Below are 15,034 nucleotides of genomic sequence, written 5' to 3'. Positions count from 1 at the left end.
GTTGAAATGCAATTATAGCACATTTATTATAGAACATTATAAGCGCTGCAGCGGCTCCTTTGCATCCCCCTTTTGGTTGCACAAAAGCTTTAGGCCTTTTGATTGCCTGAGATCCTCCATTGTCCGTTTGCACCATTCCCTTTTACCTCGTGGTTTCGCTTATCCTTCCTAGAGCAGTATTCGCTGTTTGGTCTTGGCTAGCTGGTTGGCTGGCTGGTTACCCCATAAATAAGAGTCGGGTTTTGGCTGAATTATGGGCAAACAAAACACACAGTATAAGCTAGCAGCCTTTGAGACTGCAGCACGATAATGAGCTTTACGTGTAGTTATAATTTTTTATTGATGCTTGTTATGAAACAACTGCAAGTGATAGTGTGTGTGCGTGTGTGTGTGTGTGAGTGGAGTTCATACATCGAAAGGCTCCTAGTGTAAGCCAGCCTGGTCAGTCAGTGGGCAGAGGCTAGGCTGTAGGCCGGCATACATTTGTGGGATACATAGAAAAGCATCTCCAAGAAAAACAAATAAAATTTTTATGAATTTATTCAATTTTTTGTTTAAGGTTCTATAATCCTGGGAAAACGTGTAGGGCGTTCCAACATCCCTCCATTTGATCCCAAATAAGAATATATTATAAATTTTTCTTTAATCTTTGACAAAATTTTTTCTCTGTGTATTTTCTCAGATGTAAACATTTTTTGTAATTTGGCCTTGTCCACATTCGTGTCCGTGTATGTTTCTTGACAATTTGGTTGAAATGTTGGCCTCCCATAGCACTGTTCGTTTGAACACAGGATGCAAAGCTGGAATGATGTCTTGAAAAGTGTGTCCGTCTGCCAGTCACTCTTTACAGCTGGTAGTGGTTAAGTAAAATGCACTGTGGGTAAGGCTTGAAAAAATCAGGCAACAAAGGCCTCAAATATCTAAAGATCCCATGGACATTTAAACAACTTCGAAAAATATGTTATGGGCAATTGCAGGTGAATTGGTTACAGGATATAAATTCGAGGGAACTATCTCTACAGGGACCTATACCAATTTGGTATTCAGAAAATCTTATCGAATGTTGTCGGAGGCCACTGTAACTCAGAGGATAGCATGACCGCAATTCAGAGGATAACATGTCCGCAATTGAAGCTGAACGCATGAGAATGCTGCCAGCATTTGTGAGGTACTATGCTATGTAAAAACTTCTTCCCAAAGAGGTGTCGCACAGCAGCTCGCCTCTCGGACTAGGCTATAGAAAGGAGGTCCAGCATTCATTGATATGCCAGAAGTTTACTTAGTTCTTTAATGGAATGTTCATGAGCAAATTTATCAATCTATATCGGGTGAGGATATCCAGGGGATCAGTTTTCCAAATTGTGCCAATATCGGGGTCGGGCGATATCCCATTTATATGCAAATATGATACAAATATTTATTGTCTAATTTCAGCCATACAGGGCACGGATATCAAAGGGCCTAATTCAACTCACTGTTCCAAATTTCAGCAAAATCCGATAAAAAAAAAATTGCGCTTTCTATGGACTCAAGATCCTAATGGGGAAGAATGGTCTATATGGCAGAGGTATTTAATTACAGTCCGATATGGACCATATTCTGTTCGGATATCGAAAACCCTTGTGCGACTCACTTTTCCAAGTTTCAGCGAATTCGGACAATATATGCTGCTTTTATGGGCATAAGACCCCAAAATCGGGCGATATGGCAGCTATATTTAATTATGGTCCGATATAGACCGTTTGGTTTGGATATCGGGAAGCCCAGAGCAAAATCGGACAATAAGTGCGGTTGGTGTGAGCTTAAGACTCCAAATCGCCAGATTGGTTTATACCTACTACTTAATGTCCCATGAAAATATCATAGGGGAACAGAGGATACTTCTCTCATATCAATGAGTGTAGTCCGTTTAAAGCTTAAGCTCAATGATAAGGGGCGTAATTTTTTCATGCCTATTTTTAAGTGTATATTGCACCCGTTTACGTTGACAAATTTGGTTTAAGCTTCACTTAAACCGCATCTACAGTATGTCCTCTTTACGAAAGAAGAAAAAGTCTAGAAAAAAAAATTCAATAAAGACTAAACAAGAAAAATACTTTTTTTTGGCCAAAACAATGCAACAAATATACTTTTTCAAATTTTTTGACTTCCAAGCTGTATAACTTTTAACTGAATAATCAGATGTAGACACTTTTTCAGCAAAGTCGTTGTAAATTTTGTCACGAATCCAAATCATGCACTAAAATCGAACCACAAATACCTTCGTACGTTGCATAATGCGAATCAGGTATCGGTCAAAATTGCAAAAAAAAAAATAATCAAAAGTCGAATATACCCGAAACCAGTGGAGATATTGTAGAACTCAAGCGGACTATTTTGTAGGGATTTTGAGCACAATCCAGTAAAAAAAGGAAATCGGAACTCAAACGAAGATTGGGCAGCCCCAATAAATTTTCAAAATACCGAGGTGACCAACTGTCAAAAGGCGGGCGCCAACCCAGAGCACACGGTCTCGGTATCACCTATGCTTCAATCATTCCAAATTTCAAAGAGATATCTCTACCACGGCATATTTTTATTCGTTTTTTATCGATTTTTTCCCACTGTGTGACGTCCTGTTTCGAGAAATACTCGGCCACAGGGCCTTTTTCATCCTATAACCTACAGCATCAGCCCAGGGCCTATTCGCAAGGTCATCGTAGATGGATACCGAGAAGTTCATATAATGGGGGTCTCACTACATTACATAGCATAATCTGCGGCATTCAGCGATCCATTCCTGGCCAGCTTGTCGCAAATATTGATGGCTAGTAACCCAGCAGATCCTGACAGGCTTTTCCATCGTTCCAAGAAACTCTTTGCGTCTTCTAACCAGTTTTAACCTCACGCAGCCCGACTCATCACGTATATCGTGACAGTCTGATCGGGCCGCCGCTCTAGCTACAACATCGTCTCCAGTGTCATCAGAATCGCGAAGACTTCCGCCCAGAAGATTCCAGGCAATTCATTGAAGACTGCTGCTCCAGTTCCCCATCCAAAAATTGCGGAGTGCCCCAACGCAGAGATCCCTTTTCGGGAAAACGACTTTCATCCTATCAACAAGGAAAGACTTCCCTGGTGTATAATCTGTCTAACTGTATATTGAGTAGCGCCACTGAAGACTCCTGCTCCAGTGCCCCATCCACTTTAAGCCCGGGTATATAAAGGGTTCCGGGAATTGCGGAGTGCCCCAACCCAGAGATCCCCCTTTCGGAATAACCACTTTCAACCCATCCACAAGGAAAGACTCCCCTGGTGTATAATCAGTCGAGCCGTATATAGAGTGGCGCCACTCGGTTTCACCATCCCTTCGCAAAACAGAAGAATGGCCTAGATTAGAGGAGCGTCATGTACCTGACTCCCTCAGTCTCATGGCGATCGTTGTTGCCATACACCCGACATTTAGTTGCACAGGCAAAAGATCGAAAATTGACCCAATGACCGCCGTAAACATCCAGTACACCATCCTCGGCCTAAGCCCCCAACTGATTCCCGTCTAAAGTTGCGTCAGGAGTACAATGTTTTCAGTCCCTTTGTTCGACGTTTCTCTCCAACTTACCAAGTTGGCTAGAAACAAAGCTTCGCTCCATCCAGGACAGGTCTCTTTTAACACTCAGCTTTCTCTTCTTTTTGAAAAGGACCAGCTCAGTATTTCAGGGGCTTATATCATATCCGTTGGCACTCGCCCATGCGGACAGCTTCCGCAAAGCTTCAAGAACGAGGTCCATGATAGTCGAAAGGAAACGGCCTAGCACCATGATGACAACGTCGTTCGCCCTCTCCCTCTCGCAAGACCTCAGAATCCTATTGATCACCACAGCCATAATACAGGAGATAATCGGACATCGTTTAATCGTCTTAGAATTTTACAACGATCTTAAATGTATGTAAATAAAGGGTTTTTCAATAGGGACTTGATAGCATTGAATTTAATTTTAAAGAGTGTACCGTGATTTCAACAGCCAGACGGACGGACATGGAATATATAAACTTTATAGGGTCGGAAATGGATATTTCGATGTGTTGCAAGCGGAATGACAAAATGAATATAGCCCCATCCTTCGGTGGTAGGTATAAAAATTCGATCCATTGTAGAGGGTATATACGATTCGGCCCGGCCGAACTTTACACGTTTGTACATGTTAAACTCCACAAAACTCATAATAATACCACAATTAGTGTATTCAATTTATTAACATTATTCATAACATAATGAAGGATCTAAAGTCTATGGTATTGTCTAAGAAAAAGCTTTCATCCCAAAAATGGATTGCTGGAGATTTAGGGATTGAATGTCTCTGTTTTTTAAGAACAACCTTCCAATAAAACTCTCGCTTTATTAATTTTTTTGCCAATTATGAAAAACCACATTTTTCTTATGCCATATTTAGCCATATATAAATTTGCAAAATACTGCTGGCTTTGAAAAATCTGTACTAAACCCCTCGCTTACATCCTGAGGATTGTACTACAATCAATTTATCTATGTCTAGTCTGAATTAAATTGAAAATGACCTTGCTTATGATAAATACCTGTTTTATTTTCCCTAACGAGAAACACATATATCCCACTGTGTTGGCTCGTTTAACTTTTGCCCAGCATCATTCAGCCAATAAGCTTGATATTCAGTTTACAAAAGATGTGTGAAGCTGGTTAAGAAGAAACAAATAATGAAAGTTCTCTTCTCTGTTCGCGGTGCGTAGTACTCGTGGATATATTATTAATGGTTATTCGAACCTTGAAATATGAAAATTATGGGAAAAAGAGTGATGCCAATATAGAGTAGAAAAGAAGTTTACTGATGGCAATTACAACAAGAATTCGAAATGAAACAAAAAAGTGAAAAGTTGATCCGTTATTATTGTAGTTTGATCATATGATGAGTTTTTTTTTTTAAACTTGGTGTTTGCAATTAGGTTGACATACTAGATGTAGATGTTGTCGATAGATACACGTTTGTAATTCTTCAATTATAAAGTGAGAGGTTAGTGTTGATAGTTGGAATTGTTGAATGTTGATGAGCTGTAATAATTTTGCAGGATTATTACGTTATACAGTTGATCCCCTATTAACAGGTTACCCCTTTTAACCGGCATGCTGTTCTTTTGGTTTTGGACCTCTATTAACCGTGGTTTACCTCTATTATCCGTGCTTAACTCTATTATCCGTGTACCATTCACATGATTGATGTAAAATCTGTCAGTCTGAAATTGAAACATCCCAGGTTAAGGTGTTTGTTCGAAAATGGCTCCAACAAAAAAAGAGAAAAGAAGATAACGTAAAGTTTTTAAAATCAGGAACAATTAGAACTGATTAAAGATCACAGTAAATACACATCTCGGTTGGTTTGTAATCAAAAAAATGTGATGTAGGCAAAAAATTTTACGCGATTTTATAAAAAAAAGAGAAAACATTGTAATAACTGAAACAATGTAATAACGCCTGCATGTTCTATGAATGACTTTTCAAATTAGAGGGCGTGCTTAATGATGTCACATCCTGTGCTATAGAATCTGATGCTATAACAAAAGCGAAGAATACGAGCGATTGGGAATTTCGAAGAATCACACGAAGGACCCAGAAACTCCGCAATAGAGGCATACAGTGTTCTATTGGAATTTATGAAAACAATAGTGATCCAGAAATTTCAGAACCGTATTTAGCCCAGGTACATACATAAAAATATATAAATAATGCAATTTGGAAAAACCTGCTAAGCTCAGTCCAGAGCGAACCGGATAATCAAAGCTCAACTGTATATTATTATTATATGTTGATGAAAAATGATAAAAAACTAGTAAAAGCGTGCTAAGTTCGGCCGGGCCGAATCTTATATACCCTCCACCATGGATCGCATTTGTCGAGTTCTTTTTCCGGCATCTCTTTTAGGCAAAAAAAAGGATATAAGAAAAGTTTTGCTCTGCTATTAGAGCGATATTAAGATATGGTCCGGTTTGGACCACAATTAAATTATATTTATATTGGAGACCTGTGTAAAATGTCAGCCAATTCGAATAAGAATTGCGCTCTTTGTGGGCTCAAGAAGTAAAATAGAGAGATCGATTTATATGGGAGCTGTATCGGGCTATAGACCGATTCAGACCATAATAAACACGTATGTTAATGGTCATGAGAGAATACGTCGTACAAAATCAGGCAAATCGGATAATAATTGCGACCTCTAGAGGCTCAAGAAGTCAAGATCCCAGATCGGTTTATATGGCAGCTAAATCAGGTTATGAACCGACTTGTACTTTATTTGACATAGTTGTTGAAAGTAACAATAAAAAACGTCTTGCGAAATTTCAGCCAAATCGGATAGAAATTGAGCCCTCTAGAAGCTCAAAAAGTCAAGTCCCCAGATCTGTTTATATGACAGCTATATCAGGTTATGAACCGATTTGAACCATATTTGGCACAGTTGTTGGATATCATAACAAAATACTACGTGCCAAAATACATTCAAATTGGGTAAGAATTGCGCCCTCTAGAGGCTCAAGAAGTCAAGACCCAAGATCGGTTTATATGGGAGCTATATCAGGTTATAAACCGATTTGAACCATACTTGGCACAGTTGTTGGATAGTATAACAAAACACGTCGTGCAAAATTTCATCCCAATCGTATAGGAATTGCGCACTCTAGAGGCTCAAGAAGTCAAGACTCAAGATCGGTTTATATGGCAGCTATATCAAAACATGGACCGACATGGCCGATTTACAATACCAACCGACCTACACTAATAAGAAGTATTTGTGCAAAATTTCAAGCGGCTAGCTTTACTACTTCGGAAGTTAGCGTGCTTTCGACAGACAGACGGACGGACGGACAGACGGACGGACATGGCTAGATCGACATAAAATTTCGAGTAGTTACAATCAGAATGACGAAATTAGTATACCCCCCATCTTATGGTGGAGGGTATAAAAATAATGTAATACCATATGGTTTAATGTATTTCATGACTGTAGTAATGCTGGTAAGTTTGTATGTTATATAAATATAACAAATACCTTTCAAACTAGAACTTAAAATTAAGATACTTACAGCCATATTCACAAACATTTAAAAGAGCTCTTTAAACCAAACCAACAAAATAGCCTATTTTTCTTTTAATAAACTAATTTTATATTTGAAAAAGTTATTATTGGATTTACCCTTATTTGACGCCATAATTAAATGACATATCTCAATTCTACGAGCATGAACCTATATGAATGAATACGAAACAAGTAAAATCGCGCTGAGTTCGGCTAGGCCAAATCTTTGTAACTCACCACCATAGGTTTTTTTATTAGTGGATTTATCTCCGCGTGAATATAAAAGATCTCGAGTGCACTTTACGTATCAAATTTCCGCCAATCCCGAAAAGAATTTAATAAGTGTATATGGCGACTATTTTCTACTTTTAGACCCATTTTGGTGCCAGTTTTCCGGGACCATATCTGTACGGTGCTGGATGTGGCTGTTTCTGAGCATAAGTGTGCTCTGTGTTCCACATTTCAGTCGATTTACAAGCTGTTAACTCAGACTCAGATTTTGCAAATAGTGGTCCCGTTTTCGAGCCCTCGTGGCTCGTGATGCTTAAAATAAAATTATTATGTCGATATCTCTCGAACAGGAAGATTACACATGTTCAGAGAACGTATTATCTTGGCAAAGGCGAGGCGATGTGAAACAATTGATTCATATCGACATGGGAGCCCCACACGGGTTGGAATTCTGCGCTTCGATTTGTGTGATGTACAACTGTAGTCGCGGACAATCAGCGGTATCGACTGGATATCCACAGTGAGAGGCCGGCCGGCAGCGACTCTTGGCGACTATGGCTATAACCACATATGGAGCTTGAAGAGGACCACAAACAAATGTAGCGACAATAACAACATCAATTGAGATCGAGTGTGAGACACTTTTTCTAGGGTCACAATTTTCTATTGACATCAAATATTTCGTGCTACGCGAGGGAACTCGTCTAGGCGCCTGTATTGAGAACCATGACCGAGTTCTGTTTCCGCTTGCCGACCATAGCAGAAATGCGTCAGTTGGTACGGTTTTAATGCGGGATTGTCGAGTGTGAATATTTTCTCGGATAGTAAACGGCTCTTAGGCCTATAGCAACCAAGACGGTAGGAACAGTTTTAGAGAGTAAGAAGGCAATTGAAGCCTTCTCTGAACATGGCATTATCGTAATATTTTAAAAAATCTTACAGACCAATACCAATAACCTGAGGTGATGCAGTGTCAACCCAAAAACGTCGAGGGTGAACGATTTTATGGACAGTTAATTGTCCAATAGGGAAACATCAACCAAGATGGTGAAGTCAAGCATTGCCTTCCTTGAGTATGACAAAATCAGCATCGGTTTGGTGTTGGATCATAGTAAAAGGGGTAAAGGGGAATGAAAGGGTAGACGTCTAGACTGTTAGAGCTAGAGTACTGCTATCAATAAACTTGCTGAATGTGAATCCTTTCAAGGTAGTCCAAGTTGAGGGGCGTGAGCGATGTATTGTAGAACCCTCTTAGGCCATAAATAGGAATACGATTACAACATTCCTTGTATAGATTGACTTTTCATGGCTTAGAGCCGTTGACTGGCTTAGATATATGTCCATAGCGGCATAAGACGTATTAAAATCCGCACTCTGTTACAAAAATTAAAAGCAGCACCAATAGTTAAAAAAAAATGTTCTTTTCTATTTCCATAACCAATTTGTCTTTGTCAATTAACCGGAATTGCCAGTTTAAACATACAAAAAATCGAAAAACGTTCAATAGTTATTTGACTGTCATTATGTGTTTGTGAATACGAAATTTAAAATCAGTTTATTAAGCAAAATATATGTTGGCGTTTAAAAATTCTGGAAAAGTATTACTAGTAGGGATCCCAAAGTGGACTTTCGACTAATCTATTAGTCGACTTCCAAAAGTCGAAGTCGACTTTCAATAATCAAAAAGTCGGACAGTCAATTTTTGAGTCGAAAAGAAAGCTGCACAGAGATACAAGTTTGGCTTTTCTTTTCTGTCTCCATTATGTTCGAGGAAGGCCTTTATAGGACTACATCTTTTCCTCGACCCCGCATAGACTGTACTCCAGATTTGAAATTTTCAGCTTCTTAAAGCCGTATTTAATGTCCACTTTTGCTAAAGTTCGGAAAATTTTGTTATAATATACTTATCCCAGTCCATATTTTCATGAAGCTACCATATAGATCGATCTCCACATTGAACATCTTAAGCCTATAAAATGCGAATATACCGAATATGGTCCACATAGATCCAACTTTAGGTCTAGGTCCCATACTAACGTACCCCCAGTTTTCGGTATGTTTTGCTCTAAAACCCACATTTTTGTTCCAATTTGTCTAAAATTTTGCAAGCGACTCGGCCTGGCAAAAGTATATTCCAATCCATGGCCGAATCGACCAATATTTGAAAGTAGTTCCCATATAAGAGTACACTTCACAATTAGAGATTTTTGCGCCGAATTTAGTGAAGTCTAGATGGAATTAAGAATCGAGCGACTCTGATTTGGGGTAGACGGTCTTTATTTCAATAATATTTGGAAATTCGACATTTTTGAAAACTGGTCTTGAATAATGCCGGATGCATAAAATCGGATAGAATAGAGATATTTTTGTGTTTCTTTTTTGGCTTTAAAGAGGAAGTGATAGAGAATAAAAGTTTTTTACTCATATGTGCATTGAAATGTGATATTCTACCAGGGTTTTAATTTTAAGAAAAACACTAATTAAAAGTCGGCTTTAATTAAAATGTAACAAGTAAAAGCGTGCTAAGTTCGGCCGCGCCGAATCTTAAGACCCCACCACCATGGATTCTGCTAAAATATGGGAGCTATAACTAGTTATAGACTGAATTGGGCCGTACTTAGCACAGTTGTTGGGAGTCATAACAGAACACTATATGCAAAATTTCAGCCAAATCGCTCAAGCAGTCAAATAGGGAGATCAGTTTATATGGGATCTATAACAGGTTATACACAGATTTATACCGTATTTGGCACAGTTGTTGGAAGTCAAAAAATAATACTATGTGCAAAATTTCAGCCAAATCGGATGAAAATAGAGGCGTCCAGGGGCTCTAGAAGTCAAATCGGGAGATCGGTTTACATGGGAGCTATATCAGGTTCTTGACCGATTTGGCCCCTACTTGGCACAATTGTTGGTTTTTATTGGGTTGCCCAAAAAGTAATTGGGGATTTTTTAAAAGAAAGTAAATGCATTTTTAATAAAAATTAGAATGAACTTTAATCAAATATACTTTTTTACACTTTTTTTCTAAAGCAAGCTAAAAGTAACAGCTGATAACTGACAGACGAAAGAATGCAATTACAGAGTCACAAGCTGTGAAAAAATTTGTCAACGCCGACTATATGAAAAATCCGCAATTACTTTTTGGGCAACCCAAATGGGAGCTATGTCCAAATCTGAACCGATGTGGCCCATTTGCAATCCCCATTTGCTATTGTGATTTCGACAGACGGACGGACATGGCTCAGAATTTCGAGACGATCTATTGTATGAATATTTTGTATCAATAGTATATATGTACTTTATGGAGTCCGAGATCAATATCTCGAGTTGTTACAAAGGCAAAAAAATAGGAGGGAAAGTTTAAATTTTTGATATTTAGTAAAAAAAAATTAGCGCTATTGGCTTTAAAATAGCATTTTGCGAGAATTTGGAATCAGTAACTTTTCTTAATACCTTGCCTAAAACTACAAGAAACAGATTATATCTTGATGGCAAAAGTGTACGTAAACTTGTAGAAAATAGAAATATCTTATATAGAGAATTTTGTTAATTTTTGACAAGAAGTCGAAACGTCTACATTTTGCAAAAGTCAACGTTTTGATAAAGTCGAAAAGTCTAATTTTTGAAGAAAAAAAAAAAACAAGTAAAAAGGCTTTAAGTTCGGCCGGGCCGAACTTTGGATACCCAGACAGACGGACAGACGAACGGACATGTCGAGATCGTCTTAGATTTTTACGCTGATCAAGAATATATGTAGGGTCGGAAATGGATATTGCGATGTGTTGCAAACGGAATGACAAAATGAATATACCCCCATCCCTCGGTGGTGGGTATAAAAACCGAAAAGTCGGCTTTTGCCATTTTGATAAAAGTTAAAAAGTCTAAAAGTCGACTTTTCCTCCCAACTTGGGATCCCCAATTACTTGACTGTGGTTTGATAAGAAGTCGTGTGGAGGGTGGTTCATGTTGAATTATTTCATTCTTAATACTGATGTTTGGTGAATTGTTTTAGCGATAAGTTGGAAATCTTATTTTATGCATTCACATTGAGCCGTTATCGGGGTGAAATGTCATAATTGATCTTCCACCGAACTAAAACCCACCTTGGCTACATTTGCAGATCTTACTCCATGGTTCGCAATACTTTAAGGTAGATTCGATCATCTTGGTCCTTCTCTATCAAACTTTTGTGTCCACCTGTCCAACACCACAATCCGTTTTCTTAGTATTCCTTCTTGGTCTAAAAGGTGCATCCGCAGTATGTTGATAATGCGGTTCAGTTCTCTGCTCTTGACACATCAGAAGTTCATCCTGTAGACCGGTGGTCACTTGATACCCAATAAAAGAACCCCTTACAACAATTCTATCTATCGGAAATTCCATGGCAGTTTGAGTTGAATGTAGCTAACGATTTGACTTTAAATTGAAGACATTTTTGTTTGACAATTTTGGAACACCCCACTATGTTTGTCTCCCCAACAAAACATAAAACCCTTTTGTTTCATTGCATACGGCGGAAAATCGCCAAATGAGCATCATGTTTGCCATCAGCAGCTTGCCAGTCTATCCGTTTCGATTACGCTGTAATTACTGTCGCTGTGCCTGTAACGCATAAAGTAATTTTCTGTTGCTGCGTATTTTAGTACTCACACGCAGCGCATAGCCATCCAAGCGTAACGTATCCCCACATGAGGCTACACAAACGAGGCGGGCATGCTGCCTGCCTGGCTGTGAGTGCTGCACATTAAACGCGTTGAATGTTATTCGTTCGTTACGTGCAACTGCTTGCTCCAACTGTGCAACAACATACAGATATTGAAACAGCCTGGAACAACAACGGCGACATACATTTATGCATAAACTTGGGTATTGTTCTACAACAGGCAGGCAGGCAGGCAGGCATTCAGTCAGTATTAACTTTTACTCTCGACTGGTGCAATGCTCGATGGGCCCCAACTACTATTACAACTCTGGCATAATGAAACAGTGCCAACCATGCATATAGCCAACAAGGCCGGCTAGCTAGCTCTAGCCTACTTGGAGCAACATTAACACTAGCAGGTTGGGTCAGCGGCAGAAGCAGCTGTAACTGCTGCAGCATCGGACGATAGAAAGAAGTCTGTTGCTTTTCATGGAGGGAATGTATGAACATGCAAATTGCAAAGACTTGGTCTCTACTTGGTGTTGCTACCACAATGAAGAGCACGGACTATCTTTGTGGATGTTTTTGTTGTCTTACTGTTTTTGCCATTTATGAATTGAACGCTGCTTTACTCAGTTTCTTTCTCATTTAGTTGTTGTTGCTGCTGGTGCTGCTGCTGCCTTAGTCGGTACCTGGTTGTTAACAAGTTATCAACTTGAAAATTATACCTCGTTTGTTGTTCACTTTTAATTCTTCACCCCTCACTCTGGTATTGTTTTGTTGCAGCAATGTATGTAGGACGTCATAAGCTTGGCCGTTGTTGCTGCTCCATCAGGAAAAAGCAGAAGCAACAGTATTCCTGAATGCATGCTTGTTGGGATAGTTGATGGATAAGCGTTACACTTAAAAAAACAGAAACAAAACTTAATAAAGATTTGAAATTGGTTTATTTGATCGATTTCCTTTTGAGAACTTTCAAATAAACCGATTTAAAGGCTTCATTAAGTTTTGTGAATAAGGCCAGTAGAGATTAATTCTAAGTTTAAACATATTGTTCTTGAACGTACTAAGTTTGCAGATGTAGTGTTTGAGGATACAGAATATTATGTTGGCACAATCTATGATTAAAGGTACCATGTTTCAAACATACTATAGTAAAACTGTGTGCTTGACCATACTCTTTTTAAACATGCAAAGTTTGGATAATATGTATGAATATACTTTGTTTGGACATACCATGTTTCGACATACTTTGTCTTCTTTTAAAATATTCCTAATATGAATTACCTATGAATGTGCTTCATTTGAACATATTATGCTTCAATGCATTATGTTTTGAAATAATGCGAACATACCAGGGATCCGGTGCGAGTACATTTTGTCCACTCCGCTCCGCTCACGCTCTTAAACAATCTAATTGATTGTTTTATTTTTCAATTTTTTTCCTATACACACCGCACCCTATGAAGTATTATATTCAAAATTTCATTACGTTTACAACATTAAGCAATATTCTACTTCGATTAAATATATTCTTGATCGCCGTCTATATCGGACTTTATCCTTATAAAGACCCCATATAAACCGATCTACTTTTTAGTAGTAAATAGGCCAGATCGAACCATGTTTTGATATAGCTGTCATATAAACCGATCATGGGTATTCACTTCTTGAACCTCTAGAGAGCGTAATTCTCTTTCGATTTGGCTGAAATTTTGCATACCGGTTTCTTCTAAGACCTCGAACATTCTATAATGTATAGTCCCAATCGGTCCATAACCGTATATAGCTACCATAAACCCGATCCCCGATTGTACTTCTTGAATAATCTGACATCCCTATTTTACTTCCTAAGCCTCTAGGGGACGCAATTATTATGCGGTTTGACTAATTTTGAATAACGATTTCTACAACATCCAAGGCAAGTATCGTCTGAATCCATCTCAATTGCTCCCATCTAAGCGGATCATCGATTTTTACGTACTAAAGCATATACCAGAGCAATTCCTTATCAAATTAAAAAAAAAAACAAGCAAAAGCGTGCCAAGTTCGGCCGGGCCGAATCTTATATACCCTCCACCATGGATCGGAGCTGTATCGGTCTATAGACCGATTCAGACCATAATAAACACGTATGTTGATGGTCATGAGAGAATCTGTCATACAAAATTTCAGGCAAATCGGATAATAATTGCGACCTCTAGAGGCTCAAGAAGTCAAGATCCCAGATCGGTTTATATGGCAGCTATATCAGGTTATGAACCGATTTGAACCTTCTTTGACACAGTTGCTGAAAGTAAGAATAAAATACTTCATGAAAAATTTCAACCAAATCGGATAGGAATTGCGCCCTCTAGAAATTCAAAAAATCAAGTCCCCAGATCTGTTTATATGATAGCTGTATCAGGTTATGAACGGATGCGAACCATACTTGGCACAGTTGTTGGATATAATAACAAAACACGTCGTGCAAAATTTCATTCCAATCGGATAAGAATTGCGCACTCTAGAGGGTCAAGAAGTCAAGACCCAAGATCGGTTTATATGGCAGCTATATCATGTTATCGACCGATTTGAACCATACTTGGCACAGTTGTTGGATATCATAACAAAACACGTCGTGCAAAATTTTATTCCAATCGGATGAGAATTGCGCACTCTAGAGGCTCAAGAAGTCAAGACCCAAGATCGGTTTATATAACAGCTATATCACGGACGGACATGACTAGATCGACATAAAATGTCGCGACGATCAAGAATATATAATCGCGACATTTTATGACGATTTAGTCATGTCCGTCCGTCCGTCCGTCTGTCTGTCTAACTTCCGAAGGAGTAAAGCTAGCCGCTTGAAATTTTGCACAAATACTTATTATTAGTGTAGGTCGGTTGGTATTGTAAATGAGGTCTCAGACGAATATTTCGAGTAGTTACAAGCAGAGTGACGAAATTAGTATACCCCCCATCCTATGGTGGAGGGTATAAAAATAACAACAAATTGCTTTTGTAGACTTTATCATGACACTCACTGCACAATTTGGTGCGATAACAGTGTCATATTAATTCGAACAAAATTTAA

The 15,034-nt window shown here is 38.7% G+C and overlaps 1 long non-coding RNA gene across 1 annotated transcript; it reads right to left on the bottom strand.

Annotated features, from left to right (window-relative positions):
* Nucleotides 1-4,880: 4,880 nt before the first annotated feature.
* Nucleotides 4,881-11,706, bottom strand: LOC106084741 (uncharacterized). The gene is made up of 2 exons (XR_009396610.1): nucleotides 11,417-11,706; nucleotides 4,881-5,244 (listed from the first exon to the last, which is right to left on the bottom strand). It is a non-coding gene; the product is annotated as an uncharacterized LOC106084741 (long non-coding RNA).
* Nucleotides 11,707-15,034: the final 3,328 nt, after the last annotated feature.

This window comes from Stomoxys calcitrans, chromosome 1 (genome assembly GCF_963082655.1).
Source record: "Stomoxys calcitrans chromosome 1, idStoCalc2.1, whole genome shotgun sequence".
NCBI classification, from domain to species: Eukaryota; Metazoa; Arthropoda; class Insecta; order Diptera; family Muscidae; genus Stomoxys; species Stomoxys calcitrans.
This window is presented reverse-complemented; position numbering and strand designations above follow the sequence as displayed.